This window comes from Coregonus lavaretus, assembly GCF_964263955.1.
Source record: "Coregonus lavaretus genome assembly, chromosome: 17".
NCBI classification, from domain to species: Eukaryota; Metazoa; Chordata; class Actinopteri; order Salmoniformes; family Salmonidae; genus Coregonus; species Coregonus lavaretus.
In genome coordinates, this window is record NC_140004.1 from 9,020,871 (window position 1) to 9,037,030 (window position 16,160).

Consider the following 16,160-nt stretch of genomic DNA (forward strand, 5'->3'; position numbering starts at 1 on the left):
ACTACTTTGATGGGTTTTATTCAAAGCTATGTAGCCTATATGTAGCCTTAGGGTTTGGCATGGAACAAGGCATGTATTTCCCTTGGTAGTGTACTCGGTTGCATTCATGTTATGCTGACTAGCACTGTAGAAATACTGAACCAGAACCAGTACCGCTACACTCATGTTGTCAATACATAATTAGTGTATCCACAAAGGCAACTGTAAGTGCATTTTTACAGGTTACATGTAAATGCATTCAATAGGGTTCAGCCAAAAATCAGATCGAAGGACAGAAAAACCTGCTTTGAAGAAACCCTTTCTCTTTAAATAATTAAAAGATTAATACAAATTAATTGATGTGACTCCAGTCCCATTTTCAGGTCATTAGCTTCAAGACAGATCTCATTGTCTGACTGAAAAAGTTCAGTACAATTCATACTGACAGAATGTCTGACTGACTCACATTCCCCAGCCAAATCAAAGAGGCATTCCGTCCACATATTTGCACAATGCAACCCACAGTTCTGCTCTTTGCATTTCTATATCTACATGATAAATGTCACATCGTAATGGCTTTTTCAGTCACTCTCATTTTTTCGTTCCATCCCAGAGTAGATTTTGGATTCTGCATCTTCTATGTGCTAAATCCATATCAAAGGATCAGAAGTCAAGATATTAGACCGTTATCTAAAAATAACAAGAATGAATATGAGCCTATAGTAGTGCACTGACATATTAACCTAGTGCTTTTATATATTTCCTTTATTTAAAGGAGCACTATAGTTCTCTCATAGAGTGATCTAGTCTTGGCCAATGAATAGCAATAACTTGATTCTTTATAGCAAGTGCTCCTTTTGCAGGTAAGGACAGTGCTCAATTGAGCTTAACTCTAAGGACTTTTCAGTGCTCAATTGAAAAGCCAAATGGTTAGCCATACTGCATCCTCATTTTCACAGAATCTGCTAGATGAGATCCAAAACCTAACTAAGTCTATGAAAACTATGGCAAGCACTGGTGTAGAGAGCAGCAATAGTGGGAATGTCAGGATTAGATTTCAGGAGATTAACCGTGCATGGAGGACAAGCTGACAGCTCCATCTGCTTCTTTATTGGAAAACACACACATGCGCATGCACAAACACACACACACAAACACGCAAACACAAAGTAGGCCTACACAAGATTGACTGACAAAAATAATTTGTCTACCATAGAACAAAACAAATAACGCACTGAAAATATAAAATATACCTAGGCTGTAGAATATTTACTGACTTGTGAAAGTGTGGCGCTTTACTGTTGGTCCGTCTTGGTGGAAACAGTTGTAGGATGTCAGAGGAGTCTCTAGTAAAGTTCCGCCATGCTGAGTGAATAGCTCAGTGAGTGGTGGGTACACAGAAAGATTTGACAGGTCAGCTACAAAGGTTAGCAAGATGTAAAATGATGATCAAACCTGAGGTGAGTAGATGCCTGGATGCATTCTTCCAAGGCACATTCTGTCTCACTTCTTTAGTGCTACAGTATTTAACCCACCTGCTGCTCCTTTGGGAAATTAACCTTGCATCATTACTTTCAGTGATGTGTTTATACAATGGCATAATCTGTAGTCCAAATGGTACATCTTATCTGTAGTATAATCAAACTCCTGGAACCGTAATAGGTTAAAGTCAGCAACAACCGTCCATTGATGTTGTAGCGGGATACCAAAGATTCTGAGAGCAGTGGAGCACTGGAAAGGTGACGTCTATTTCCGCCTCTACTTCCATGTCTACTTTTTCTGTTTTTGACTTAACTTAAAGTTAGCACTGATATGGCACTGACAATGGTGCTGGATGCTTGTGCACCGGTTTTAGGGCACGACAAGAGATTTCCATGGGCTAGTTAGATGTCTTAATTGTACCGGCGGCTTCTACAATTTCAGTTACAGCAGATGTGTTAACCAAGGATTGTCTTACAATGCTCTGACTTGTTGTGTCTGTGGCTTGGCAGCAGAATGTAACCAAGATGGATGTAACTTGGGCTATTTTGGCTGCCCAGACATCAATTGACCCACTTCACCAACTCTCCACAAGAGCCTCACAACTCATTAGATTACATGTAAATAATCACTCTTGCTGTGTGATTGACACTTGAGAGATAGTTTGTTTTGGAGCCATACTATATAATGGAGTACAATTACTTCACAACAGAGTCAGCAATAACATGGTAAACCTAATGCACTCTATGGGAATATAGGCCCAGTAGTTAAGTTATTCATGGTGATTCTTTGGGGTGGAAAATAGGAACACGCATGTTTTCCCCTTTATAATTAAGCAATAAGGCACGAGGGGGTGTGGTATACATTTGACATTTTGCTCAAGGGCACATCGACAGATTTTTCACCTAGTCAGCTCAGGGATTAGAACCAGCGACCTTTCGTTTACTGGCACAACGCTCATAGCCAACATACCACGGCTAAGGGCTGTTCTTACGCACGACGCAACACGGAGTGCCTGGATACAGCCCTTAGCCGTACTTTGTTGGTCATATACCACAAACCCTCGAGATGCCTTATTGCTATAATAAACTGGTTACCAACGTAATTAGAACAGTAAAAATTAATGGACCACGGCTTTCAGCCTATCAGCATTCAGGGCTCGAACCACCCAGTTTATAATGTAAAATATATCATACTAATGTGTTTCAATGTTGACCTTAAAGGCTCTAGGCTATGGCTCTGTGAGCACCAAAACGCACTTTTCAAGGCCAATGAAATCCTGACAAGCTCTGAAAACCTGTCATGCACTGACAAGCCCCAATACAAAGAGACAAATGAAAGCAGTATTAGAGAAGACAGGTCTGACAATTTAGGGAACCTGTCATAGCTCTCATTCATGCCTCTCAATGCATCACTAATACATATAGGTCCTCAGGTAAGGTCTCAACAAACATGATCCAGTGGTGAATACTTACCTACTGTGTTCACATACGGATCACACATACTAAGAACAGTACATTTCAAAATGTTTTGATAATACATAGCTCGTTATGATCCTGCGGTAACACTTCTTCACCCAGGAAGAGGAGTACACGTACAGTGCATTCGGAAAGTATTTAGACCCCTTGACTTTATCCACATTTTGTTACGTTACAGCCTTATTCTAAAATTGATTACATAATTTTTTCCCTCATCAATCTACACACAATACCCCACAATGACAAAGCGAAAACAGCTTTTTAGAAATGTTTGCATATATTTTAACAATAAAAAATGGAAATATCACATTTACATAAGTATTCAGACCCTTTACTCAGTACTTTGTTGAAGTGCCTTTGGCAGCGATTAAAGCCTTGAGTCTTCTTGGGTATGACGCTACAAGCTTGTCACACCTGTATTTGGGGAGTTTCTCCCATTCTTCTCTGCAGATCCTCTCAAGCTCTGTCAGGTTGGATTGGGAGCGTCGCTGCACAGCTATTTTCAGGTCTCTCCAGAGATGCTACAATGGGTTCAAGTCCGGGCTCTGGCTGGGCCACTCAAGGACATTCAGAGACTTGTCCCGAAGCCACAACTGCGTTGTCTTGGCTGTGTGTTTAGGGTCATTGTCCTGTTGGAAGGTGAACCTTCGCTCTAATCTGAGGTCCTGAACGCTCTGGAGCAGGATTTCATCAAGGTTCTCTCTGTACTTTGCTCCATTCATCTTTCCTTCGATCCTGAGTAGACTCCCAGTCCCTGCCGCTGAAAAACATCCACACAGCATGATGTGTTCAATCTTGGTTTCATCAGACCAGAGAATCTTGTTTCTCATGGTCTGAGAGTCCTTTAGGTGCCTTTTGGCAAACTCCAAGTGGGCTTTCGTCTGGCCACTCTACCATAAAGGCCTGATTGGTGGAGTGCTTCATGGATGATTGTCCGTCTGGAAGGTTCTCTCATCTTCACAGAGGAACTCTGGAGCTCTGTCAGAGTGACCATCGGGTTCTTGGTCACCTCCCTGACCAAGGCCCTTCTGCCCCAATTGCTCTGTTTGGCCGGGCGAAACAGAGCAAGAGTCTTGGTGGTCTTGGACTCTAGGAAGAGTCTTGGTGGTTACAAACTTCTTCCATTTAAGAATGATCGAGGCCACTGTGTTCTTGGGGACCTTCAATGCTGCAGAATATTTTTGGTACCCTTCCCCAGATCTGTGCCTCGACACAATCCTGTCTCGGAGCTCTACGGACAATTCCTTCGATCTCATAGCTTGGTTTTTGCTCTGACATTCACTATCAACTGTGGGACATTATGTAGACAGGTGTGTGCCTTTCCAAATCATGTCCAATCAATTGAATTTACCACAGGTGGACTCCAATCAAGTTCTAGAAACATCTCAAGGATGATCAATGGAAGCAGGATGCACCTGAGCTCAATTTCAAGTATCATAGCAAAGGGTCTGAATACTTATGTAAATATGGTATTTCTGTTTTTTATTTTAATACATTTGCAAACATTTCTAAAAACCTGTTTTCACTTTGTCATTATGGGGTATTGTGTGTGGATTGATGAGGGGGGAAAAACAATTTAATCCATTTTAGAATAAGGCTGTAACGTAAAACAAAATGTGGAAAAATTAAAGGGGTCCGAATACTTTCCAAATGCAGTAACTGACTTTAAATGCAATACAATTAAAATGCTTGCCTGTTATAAAGCAATCCAAAACATCTGTTAAGCACAATGCCTACCATCACCTTTTGTCCCTACAAAAATGACAAAGACAGAACAAAGGAGGAGAAGAAGAAAGAACAGACAACGGCCTTGTAATTCACATCTGATAGCTCTGACAGAGCCAGCCAGATGTAATGTCAATTCCATTCAGTCCATGCAGGATTGCAGCCCCATTGCAACCCCAGCCTGTCAGATTCCTGACAGTCATTACTGAGCTGAAAATGGGTCTAGTCTCCCTGGAGAGTGTGAGAGCTCTGCACTCTAAAACAGAGGGAAATGTGTCTGTGATTGTGCTTTTTGGACACTTTCCTCTCTGTGCTACACCTAATTATAATCCGTAGCAGACAGGGGAAGCATTTGATTTGAGATGGTCCAAATGTGCCCAGAAATAAGCATTTGATGGATACACGTGCAGTGTTATACCTCTGATTGTTTCTGTATATTGGAGAAGATGAGTTTGTCTGAGGTGTAAGGAGGAATGACAATTGGATCTTATACTGTAAGGGTAACGACTATTAGCAATTGCAGACATAAAAACATGCAGTCTGGTTACGCAATGTGATATACAGTGTTGGGGAAGCTACTCTGAAAATATAGTTTACCAAGCTACCAATTACTTCACACTAGAAGTAGTTCAGCTACACTAAAGCAACAGTTAAGAAAAATATAGTTTACTTAACTAAAGTTACTTTGATAAAGTGGTTCACTACATCCAAACTACTTCATGATAAATTATCATACCTTAATCTGAAATGTCATATACTACAAATTGCAAGAACAGATCATTCTGGAGTCAGCTGTTAACAGAATGTGAAATTTAGCCTATTAAACACAGAAACTGTGTTTCAAGTGAGAATTAGGAATGTCAAATGCCTAAAACAGAAATTATTGTCTACTTCACCCATATTTTATTTTATTTTTGCAAAAAAAAGTAGAGGGTAGATGAAGTCGTTAGCTACAGCGCTAAACAAAGTAATTAACTACTTAAAACACTACAAATATTTGAATTTAGTTTAACTACCACTAAGCTACTGCAAAATGTAGTTAAATTACTAGTTGAACTACACCCCTCCCCAACACTGGTGATATACTGTATTGTATAGTATACTGATATATTGTGTAGGCAATGAACATTGAGCAAACTTTTTCGTCTTAAATGGCATGGTATTTTTTCACTGTAATAGCTACTGTAAATTGGACAGTGCAGTTAGATTAACAAGAATTTAAGCTTTCTGCCCATGTAAGACATGTCTATGTCCTGGAAAGTTTTCTGTTACTTACAACAGTCGTGCTAATCACATTAGCGCACGTTAGCTCAACCGTCCCATATACGGGACACCGATAAATATAATTTGCAGGATCAATTTAAAAGTAAATGGAATTTCTAAAACTCATATACATCTTCTGTTTAAAAGGTACTTAGTGTAATAAAACATGCACAGCATTGCCAAAAGTATGTGGACACTCATTCCAAAATCATGGGCATTAATATCGAGATGGTCCCCCCTTTGCTGTTATAACAACCACCACTTCTGGGAAGGCTTTCCGCTAGATGTTGGAACATTGCTGCGGGGACTTGCTTCCATTCAGCCACAAGAGCATTAGTGAGGTCGGGCACTGATGTTGGGCGATTAGGCCTGGCTCGCAGTAGGCTTTCCAATTCATCCCAAAGGTGTTCGATGGGGTTGAGGTCAGGGCTCTGTGCAGGCCCAGCCCGAATCATGAAAAACAGCCCCAGAGCATGATTCCTCCTCCACCAAACTTTACAGTTGGCACTACACATTCGGGCAGGTAGCGTTCTCCTGGCATCCGTCAAACCCAGATTTGTCAGTCAGACTGCCAGATGGTGAAGCGTGATTCATCACTCCAGAGAACGCGTTTCCACTGCTCCAGAGTCCAATGAAGGCGAGCTTTGCACCACTCCAGCCGACGCTTGGCATTGCGCATGTTGATCTTAGGCTTGTGTGTGGCTGCTCGGCCAAGAGGAACACATCTCATGAAGCTCCCGACGAACAGTGCTGGTGCTGACGTTGCTTCCAGAGGCAGTTTAGAACTCGGTAATGAGTATTGCAACCGAGGACAGACGATTTTTACGTGCTACGCGCTTCAGCACTAGGTGGTCCCATTCTGTGAGCTTGTGTGGCCTACCACTTCACGGCTGAGCCATTGTTGCTCCTAGACGTTTCCACTTCACAATAACAGCACTTACAGTTGACCGGGGCACTGAGCTCTTCAGTAGGGCCATTCTACTGCCGATGTTTGTCTATGGAGATTGCATGGCTCTGTGCTCGATTTTATACCCCTGTCAGCAATGGGTGTGGCTGAAATAGCCAAATCCACTAATTTGAATGGGTGTTCACATACTTTTGTATATATAGTGTATCTCCCCTATCCTCAATGCATGAGCCAACAACATGCTCAGCAATTTGTTGTTAGATCACCACCTTGTGGTCCAGATTGATCTTGAGGTAAGGTTTTTATTGAACCAATCATCCATGGTAGGGTCTAATAAATCAAGGTCAATGTCCTGTATGATGTTTTAATACTCATGAAAGGAATTGGACCTACTGTATAAAAGGCAAAGAGAATGGATGGCATACAAATGTAACAATGAAGAACAATAAGGCTAGGTTGGGTAATGGTTTCAACTCTTCTGACCATTCCCACTGTTGTTTGCGTAATGAAAGTTGATCCTGTCTTGCAACATGGGGATGGTTTCAGGTCTTGTAATTTTGCTCTTCTCAATGGATGTGTTGAAACTGTTATTTCTGAACATCCCACTTTTCAGATTGTGTTCTGATAACTGCCATTAAAAGTTGCCTGATGGGATAGGGAAAATTAAACAGAATCAGTTTCAGACAGATCTGTCTAAATAATCATGTTGTTTTCTACATTGTGTGTTTTTTAGATTGTCATGCTGTTTATGGCATCTTTATTTCATGAACGTTTAGTCTCTTGCTTCCATATATTTGATTGGATGTCTATTAGAGAGGGTTGTTTGTCTTTGTACTGAAATAGACAACGATTGGGTGCTTTGATCATCAAAAACAACATGCAAAAATGTTTTGGGGTGCATTTATTTGCAAAATGGTTAAAAGAAAGGTATAGGCCTATATTAGTTGGAAATCTAGGTTATCTTATTGAAATATTAGGTTACTGAATTGTTGCTGTGAAATTACAAATGCTGCAATTCAATTGAGTCCTAGTACCCCTGATTGGGAACCACTGCCTTAGAGAGCTATTTGTAACTTGTCAGAAATGTCCAGATCAACTAGCCTATGTCAGCTAACGTTTTGTTGTTTAGGTTTTTTAGAAAACAGATATAGTTGTAATTTTTTTGTCACTGAAATATGACATGAATACACATTAGACATGGCAAAATGTAAAGAATTGCAAGAAAATTTGCTTTAAAACTGCAACATTTTCTTTGCACCCCATGACAAAATGTGTAGAATTGCAGGAAATAAGCTTTAAACCTGCAAAATTCTCTCCGCCAAACAAGAGGGGTGTGAACAGTTTGTGTCATAAACAGTGCTTGTGCCCATAGAAATGTTGGCCAATGCTGGAAGGTGGGAATGCTGAGTGGGAACCCCTGCTCTGATGCGTGCAGACAGTATCGTCAGTGGCGGAGGAGAGAGAGTGTAGTGACACATACAGCATTTGATTTGATTTTAGCTGCTGGTGATTGGCAGGACTCACAGGAGGTATGTGTGTAAATACATGTTTATCCTTCTTGATGAATAAATACATCGAAAATGTTTTGTTGTTTCTCTGTAATACTAGCCACCTAGCAATTTTATGAAGTTGGCTTTAGCTAGCCAGCTAGATAGGTTGCCAATCTCCCAACCCCATAACTAGCTACCAAGAAGCCATTTCAGGCTACCAATCAAGTTAGAGTAGCTTGTCTAACTATCTTAGCTAGCATGCCTGCTGGCAAGGTTGGTAGACTTTAGAAAAGCAAGCAATTACTAAATGTATGGAATAAGACTCACATTCCTTTAAATATTTTACCTAGATGTTAGCAGAGATGCAGAGAAGCATATTCAGCTTCTTTAAAAAAAGAACCACCAGTCAGGAGGATACAGACAGCTCTAGATATGCAGAAAAATACTTAGTTTAAATGTAATCTGGCACCTTATGATAATATCATTATATTTGTATATTCCTTATGATGCCATGATATGTGCCTGTATTGATGATGTGTGTTATAGAATTAGGTATAATGTTTATGGCTCTAGATTGCAGGAAAAGGCTGTTTCAGGTGTTTGAAAAATGCACAATTCTTCAACTTCTGGAGAGGGGCGCAGCCCTCCCCCTCCATCCTCACATACTTCATGCCCCTTCTAAAATGGGTGAATGATGCCCCTGGACTCAATTATAGCCTTAAAAGCAATCAGAGTTATTGAAACGCTTAGGAAAATGTTGGTCCACTTTGTATTAAAAAACCACTGGTTTGGGCCTCCCGAGTGACGCAGCGGTCTTAGGCACTGCGCCACTCGACACATCTTAGCCTGCGGACACATTGGTGCGGCTGGCTTCCGGGTTAAGCGGCAGGTAGCTTAGTGGTTAAGAGCGTTGTGCCAGTAACCGAAAGGTCGCTGGTTCTAATCCCCGAGCCGACTAGGTGAAAAATCTGTCGATGTGCCCTTGAGCAAGGCACTTAACCCTAATTGCTCCTGTAAGTCGCTCTGGATAAGAGTGTCTGCTAAATGCCAAAATAAAAGAAGAAAAATATATAAAAAAGCGAGCAGTGTGTCAGGAGGCTGTGTGGCTTGGCAGGGTCGTGTTTTGGAGGATGCATGGCTCTCGACCTTCGCCTCTACCGAGTCCATAGTGGAGTTGCAGCGATGGGCCAAGACTGTAACTACCCTTTGGATATCATGTAAAAGGGGTAAAAAAATGTAATAAACACCACTGGTTTTCATAGCTTCGTTGTCATCTAGTGGATGAGTTTCCAGATAGTTTTCAGAATCCATGATTATGAGATGAAGGATTCCCGTCCCGATAAACACGACAACAAGGCATACTGTTTTAGCTAGTTGCTATCAACACATATATGTAAGTGATAAAATGGCGTGTGGGGTGGGTGGGTGGGGGGGGGGCTAGCCTAATCTCACTGTTTTATTGTATTACAAACGACATCAGACATAAATATAACAGTCACAAGGCACAGGGAATTTATTCTGCAGCTCTGTATAACATTTTACATTTTTACATTTTAGTCATTTAGCAGATGCTCTGATCCTCCAGAGTGACTTAATAGTGCAGTCATCTTAAAGCAACTGACCAGTGTTTCCAGATGTCTATGAAATATGACCTATAATTACTTACAATATGAGTGAAATACTTCTCCTTCAAAATTGTTTTTATTAAGTAGGCTAAAAAGCAGCTTTTCTGCATTGGAATGGTGTGGGCATACCCCAACAACAGAATGGTGTGGGTGTATACTGGTCATTCAAAATATGGATTCAAGTAGACCATTGACTGGCCAGCTCATCCTCCTCTAGACCGCTGATTGGCCATCATGTTCTATGAGGAAATAGCAAGCATTTTTTTTTATGGCCTGTTTGAGATACAAGATTGAGGTACGGTTTTTGAAGTGCCATTACTCAAATTTATGTTTTGGCCACAAATAAGAGTATAAGACGAGTCATAAACATGATTTGGATATGAGTTACCAGAATATGTACTTTTTAAAGTGAGATTTTCACTGGGCAGTTACTTTAAGATAGTGAGACAACCACATATCACAGTCATAGTAAGTACATTTCTTCAACAACAAAAAAAGTAGCTATTAGCATGATCATTGCTAGTGGGGGGGGGGGGGGGGGTTACCAATCAGTGTAAAGGCAAAGCAAGTATGTTGGTGATCAGATTGCAAACAAAGCTCAACGTTGGGGTATTTTACTGAAGCCTTGGGAGATGCACAAGGCCTACAATGCTGTTGGCAAAGCTATATTTAAGTATTTTTATTATTATTCAATTGCATATAGTTTACAATCACTATTACAAGGTACAGAAAATTAAACATATATTTCAAGTAAACCACTCAACAATAATATTTAAGTAAAATGGATAGTCTGTTTCTTTATGAAAGTAGACAAAGGATTATATTCAAACGCTGTCTTTCTGACACAAGGCCTTAGAGTTTCAAACACTGTTTTCATGAATGCATCACATTTCTTGCTTTACAACAATGAGATGCATAGGTATATGGAGAACTGTGAAAGTAAGACATGGTGGTATTGTCTGTCCATCGTTGGCAGTGACAGCCACAGCCACAGTGCATTATTACTCACGGTACGAGTTTGAGACTGGCCTAGCGCGTACCAAAAGTAATAATGGACCGTAAAGCAGGCAGAAACTCTTATCTTCTGTTTTTCTGTGGGAAGAAATCCAAGGTTTGGTCTGGCTTAGAGAAGTCAACAATCCTCCATCCCACTTTGAAATACTGGAGGCTCCAGTTTCATTGGGTGTTGAGGTTAGAAGTAAGGGTAGCTTCCATCTATGTGAAACAATAGGATATTAGCCTACACAATTTGATGTCAAAGGTAGGCTACATGATGTCTAGGGCTGCATTTTGAATAGCAGAACAATAAATAGGCCTAGAGGGCAGCTTGCAATGCTTAAGCTAATAAACCAAGGCATTTGTTAGATCATTGATCAGCGCATATGCCTATTGAACATTTCTTTACTAAAACTTAAAAGCATAAACAAATTCTGGTTGTATAGGCTAAGGCTATTGTTAGAATTTTACAATTAACATAATCTGGCCTGTTTTGAATTGAATAATTGAAACCAGTGATGTCAATTACACAATTTGAAGCCGACTTGTCATCCAGGGTGTGTCAACACTAGCCTTGCCAGCCTCCTAATCCCGCGAGTTTAAAGTGAACCATTCATCAGGTGGCTTGCGAGGCTAAGTGAACACATGGTAATAAGTTTGCGATTTTTATTGCTCCAATAATTCAATCATTAGGCTTCATTGGGAAACATTTAGGTGTTTCAACTGATCAAATGACAAATAATAAATAGCGTTTGGTAAATTAAAAACTACGGAGAACTAATAGTTTGAGTATGACTGTTTAATCCTTTGTTATTTTTGCATATCATAAGACTGCATCATGATTTTGCATATTATCATACAACTGCATACTGAAGTTGCCTCTGGAGAAAAAGAAATGTCCTCCAACTCACCATAGAATAGAGAACACAATGCCAAGCGTCTTGAGACTCCCTGGTTGCAGCTGCCACATCACCTCTACTCAATTGACTGATTTTATACCTATTTTGCCATCTAGGCCATCTCCCAATTTTGGTTTCATCAATGTATACAAATGTGTATTTCCCTTGTCTTCCCTCGCTGAATGGAGAGGAATGGTACAGGCTGCCCGCTTTGGAAGTGCTTTTTATGCACACCTTCCTGTAGTGGCCAGGAACTGGATGGTCATTCCCAAGCCGGAATTCCTGTGTGTGTTTCCAACTGATAAAATAGTTATGAAGTGCAAACACACTCCATCCTGCTGAAAATGCTTCATGAATGACATCTTCAAAGAACTACATGCTGTCTAGCGTCCATGTATAAAGCAGCTAGGTTTATAAAATCAATTGTCTGTGTTTATTTATAAAAAACAAATGAATTACACCATTATGCTGTACATACAGTACCAGTCAAAAGTTTGGACACACCTACTCATTCAAGGAGTTTTCTTTATTTTTACTATTTTCTGCATTGTAGAATAATAGTGAAGACATCAAAACTATGAAATAACACATATGGAATCATGTAGTAACCAAAAGAGTGTTAAACAAATCAAAATATATTTTATATTTGAGATTCTTCGAAGTAACCACCCTTTTCCTTGTTGACAGCTTTGCACACTCTTGGCATTCTCTCAACCAGCTTCATGAGGAATGCTTTTCCAACAGTCTTGAAGGAGTTCCTCTTATGCTGAGCACTTGTTGGCTGCTTTTCCTTCACTCTGCATTCCAACTCATCCCAAACCATCTCAATTGGGTTGATGTAGGGTGATTGTGGAGGACAGGTCATTGATGCAGCACTCCATCACTCTCCTTGGTCAAATAGCCCTTACGCAGCCTGGAGGTGTGTTTTGGGTCATTGTCCTGTTGAAAAACAAAAGACAGTCCCACTAAGCGCAAACCAGATGGGATGGCGTATCGCTGCAGAATGCTGTGGTAGCCATGCTGGTTAAGTGTGCCTTGAATTCTAAATAAATCACAGACAGCATCCCCAACAAAACACCCCCACACCATCACACCTCTTCCTCCATGCTTCACGGTGGAAACCACACATGCGGATATCATCCGTTCATCTACTCTGAGTCTCACAAAGACACGGCTGTTGGAACAAAAATTCTCAAATTTGGACTCATCAGACCAAAGGACAGATTTCCACCGGTCTAATGTCCATTGCTCGTGTTTCTTGGCCCAAGCAATTCTCTTCTTATTATTGGTGTCCTTTAGTAGTGGTTTCGTTGCAGTTAACTAATGAACTCTAATGAACTTATCCTCTGCAGCAGAGGTAACTCTGGGTCTTTCTTTCCTGTGACGGTCCTCATGAGAACCAGTTTCATCATAGCGCTTGATGGTTTTTGCGACTGCAAAGTTCTTGAAATGTTCCGGATTGACTGACCTTCATGTCTTAAAGTAATGATGGACTGATGTTTCTCTTTGCTTATTTCAGCTGTTCTTGACATAATATGGACTTGTCTTTTACCAAATAGGACTATCTATCCACAACACAACTGATTAGCTCAAACGCATTAAGAAGGAAACAAATTCCACAAATTAACTTTTAACAAGGCACACCTGTTAATTGAAATGCATTCCAGGTGACTACCTCATGAAGCTGGTTAAAAGAATGCCAAAAGTGTGCAAAGCTGTCATCAAGGCAAAGGGTGGCTACTTTGAAGAATCTCAAATATAAAATACATTTTGATTTGTTTAACACTTTTTAGTTTCCATATGTGTTATTTCATAGTTTTGATGTCTTCACTAGATACATAAAGTGCTTCCATTTCCAAACGGTAAAATAGATATGTATGAAAATACCGTCAAAGAAAAGGTGACATTCTGTACTGTCGTGTTATATCAAACATTTGATTTGAAATCCAAAATCCTGGAGTATAGAGCCAAATATTTTTGGGGGGCTTTACTATCCAAATACAAATGGAGGGCTGTATATAGTTAGCTGCTTACAGTCATTGTTTCGAAGGGATATTTTTACTTCAAGACTGGGGTATAAGTCAGAGTGTGTGGATTGAAAACAGTGATTTATCCTGCCTCTTTAGGGTCTTTGCCGTTGGCCTTTATAAAACTCTGTCAGGTCCACTTTGACGCAGATCCGTTTCCTGTGTGAGGGAGACATTGTATTGTTCTGAGGGCCCAGAGTGCAGTATCACCATCCTCCAGTCATTTCCCACTTCCTCTCAAACAGGAAATGCTGCCTTGCTATTTTCCACCAATATTACAGATTTAAATTCAAGTCTGCTAGTTGTACAATTTTGAGGAGAGGACTTATTGGAACCTATTGACCGTAAAACGAATTTCGCATTGTAAGCATTCCACTGGGCACAGACGTCAATTCAACATCTATTCCAAGTTGGCTCAACATAATTTCATTGAAATGACGTGGAAACGACGCTGATTAAACCAGTTTTTGCCCAGTGGGATTGGTCTGTTGATACTGGTGTAGGATCATCATTTGATCACTCTGTTGTTGTTGTTGCAGGATTTACATGAGTTCACTATATTGCACTTTTCAGGTAGCCTAATTATGGCTAGGTAATAGCCTAACCCCTGATTAAGCAACATTAGATTGGTGGAAAAGTGTGAATGTGACTAAACATTAAAATCCTGTTGCTGCAGAATTATTTTTCTGCTGCAACACTGGTCAAATTAAGATCCTACATCTGTACACCTAGGCCTGGAACAGATTTACTAAGCGTTGCACCAGGTGAATAGATTGCACCAGTTTTTCAAGCAAGGGATAAACACCAAAATAAAAAGTGGAAACATCCCACTGGGAACAGACATCATTTCAACATATAGTTTTGATTTACATTTATACTGAACCAAAATATAAATGCAACATGCAACAATTTCAAAGATTTTATGGAGTTGCAGTTTATATTAGGAAATCAGTCAATTAAAATAAATTAATTAGGCCCTAATCTATGGATTTCACATGACTGGGAATACAGATATGCATCTGAAAAAAAAAAAAATTAGGGGCGTGGATCAGAAAACCAGTCAGTATCAGGTGTGACCACCATTTGCCTCATGCAATGCGACACATATCCTTCAAATAGAGTTGATCAGGCTTGTGTTGATTGTGGTCTGAGGAATGTTGTCCCACTCCTCTTCAATGGCTGTGTGAAGATGCTGGAAATTGGTGGGAACTGGAACACACTGTTGTACACGTCGATCCAGAGCATCCCACACATGCTCAATTGGTGACATGTCTGGTGAGTATGCAGGCCATGGAAGAACTGGGACATTTTCAGCTTCCAGGAATTGTGTACAGATCCTTGCGACATGGGGCCGTGCATTATCATGCTGAAACATGAGGTGATGGCGGCGGATGAATGGCACGACAATTGGCCTCAGGATCTCGTCAAGGTATCTCTGTGCATTCAAATTGCCATCGATAAAATGCAATTGTCTTCGTTGTCTGTAGCCTATGCCTGCCCATTCCATAACCCCACCACCACCATGGGGCACTCTGTTCCCAATGTTGACATCAGCAAATTGCTCGCCCACACCACGCCATACAGGTGGTCTGCAGTTGTGAGGCCGGTTGGACATACTGCCAAAATCTCTAAAACGACGTTGGAGGCAGCTTATGGTAGAGAAATTAACATTCAATTCTCTGCCAACAGCTCTGATAGATATTCCTGAAGTCAGCATGCCAATTGCACGCTCACTCAAAACTTGAGACATCTGTGGCTTTGTGTTGTGTGACAAAAATGCACATTTTAGAGTGGCCTTTTATTGTCCCCAGCACAAGGAGTACTTGTGTAATGATCATGCTGTTAAATCAGCTTCTTGAGATGCCACACCTGTCTGGTGGATGGATTAACAAAGGAGAAATGCTCACTAACAGAGATGTAAAAATAAAATCTCACAGAATTTGAGAGAAATAAGGTTTTTGTGCATTCATTTCAGCTCATGAAACATGGGACCAACACTTTACAAGATGCGTTTATATTTTTGTTCAGTGTAGTTGAGTTGTCAACAAACGTGAATTCGATGTGAAATCAACAAAAAATGGCAGCATGTCATTGGATTTAGGTTAAACGTTTGGTAATAAGACGAAATTCCTTTACACGTTGATTACTTTGTGCAAATCCAATCCGTTTTCCACATTGATTCAATGTCATCACATATTTGTTTTTGTTTTTATGACGTGGAAACAACTTTGATTCAACCAGTTTTCACCCAGTGGGATGACACTGTTCATGTACACTCTAGCTTGATTTTTA

General features: G+C 40.4%; 1 long non-coding RNA gene across 1 annotated transcript; it reads right to left on the minus strand.

Annotated features, from left to right (window-relative positions):
* Positions 1-9,810: 9,810 nt before the first annotated feature.
* On the minus strand, positions 9,811-12,015 carry LOC311144255. Its single transcript, XR_014614493.1, has 2 exons — positions 11,854-12,015; positions 9,811-11,161 (listed from the first exon to the last, which is right to left on the minus strand). It is a non-coding gene; the product is annotated as an uncharacterized lncRNA (long non-coding RNA).
* Between the last annotated feature and the right edge of the window lie 4,145 nt (positions 12,016-16,160).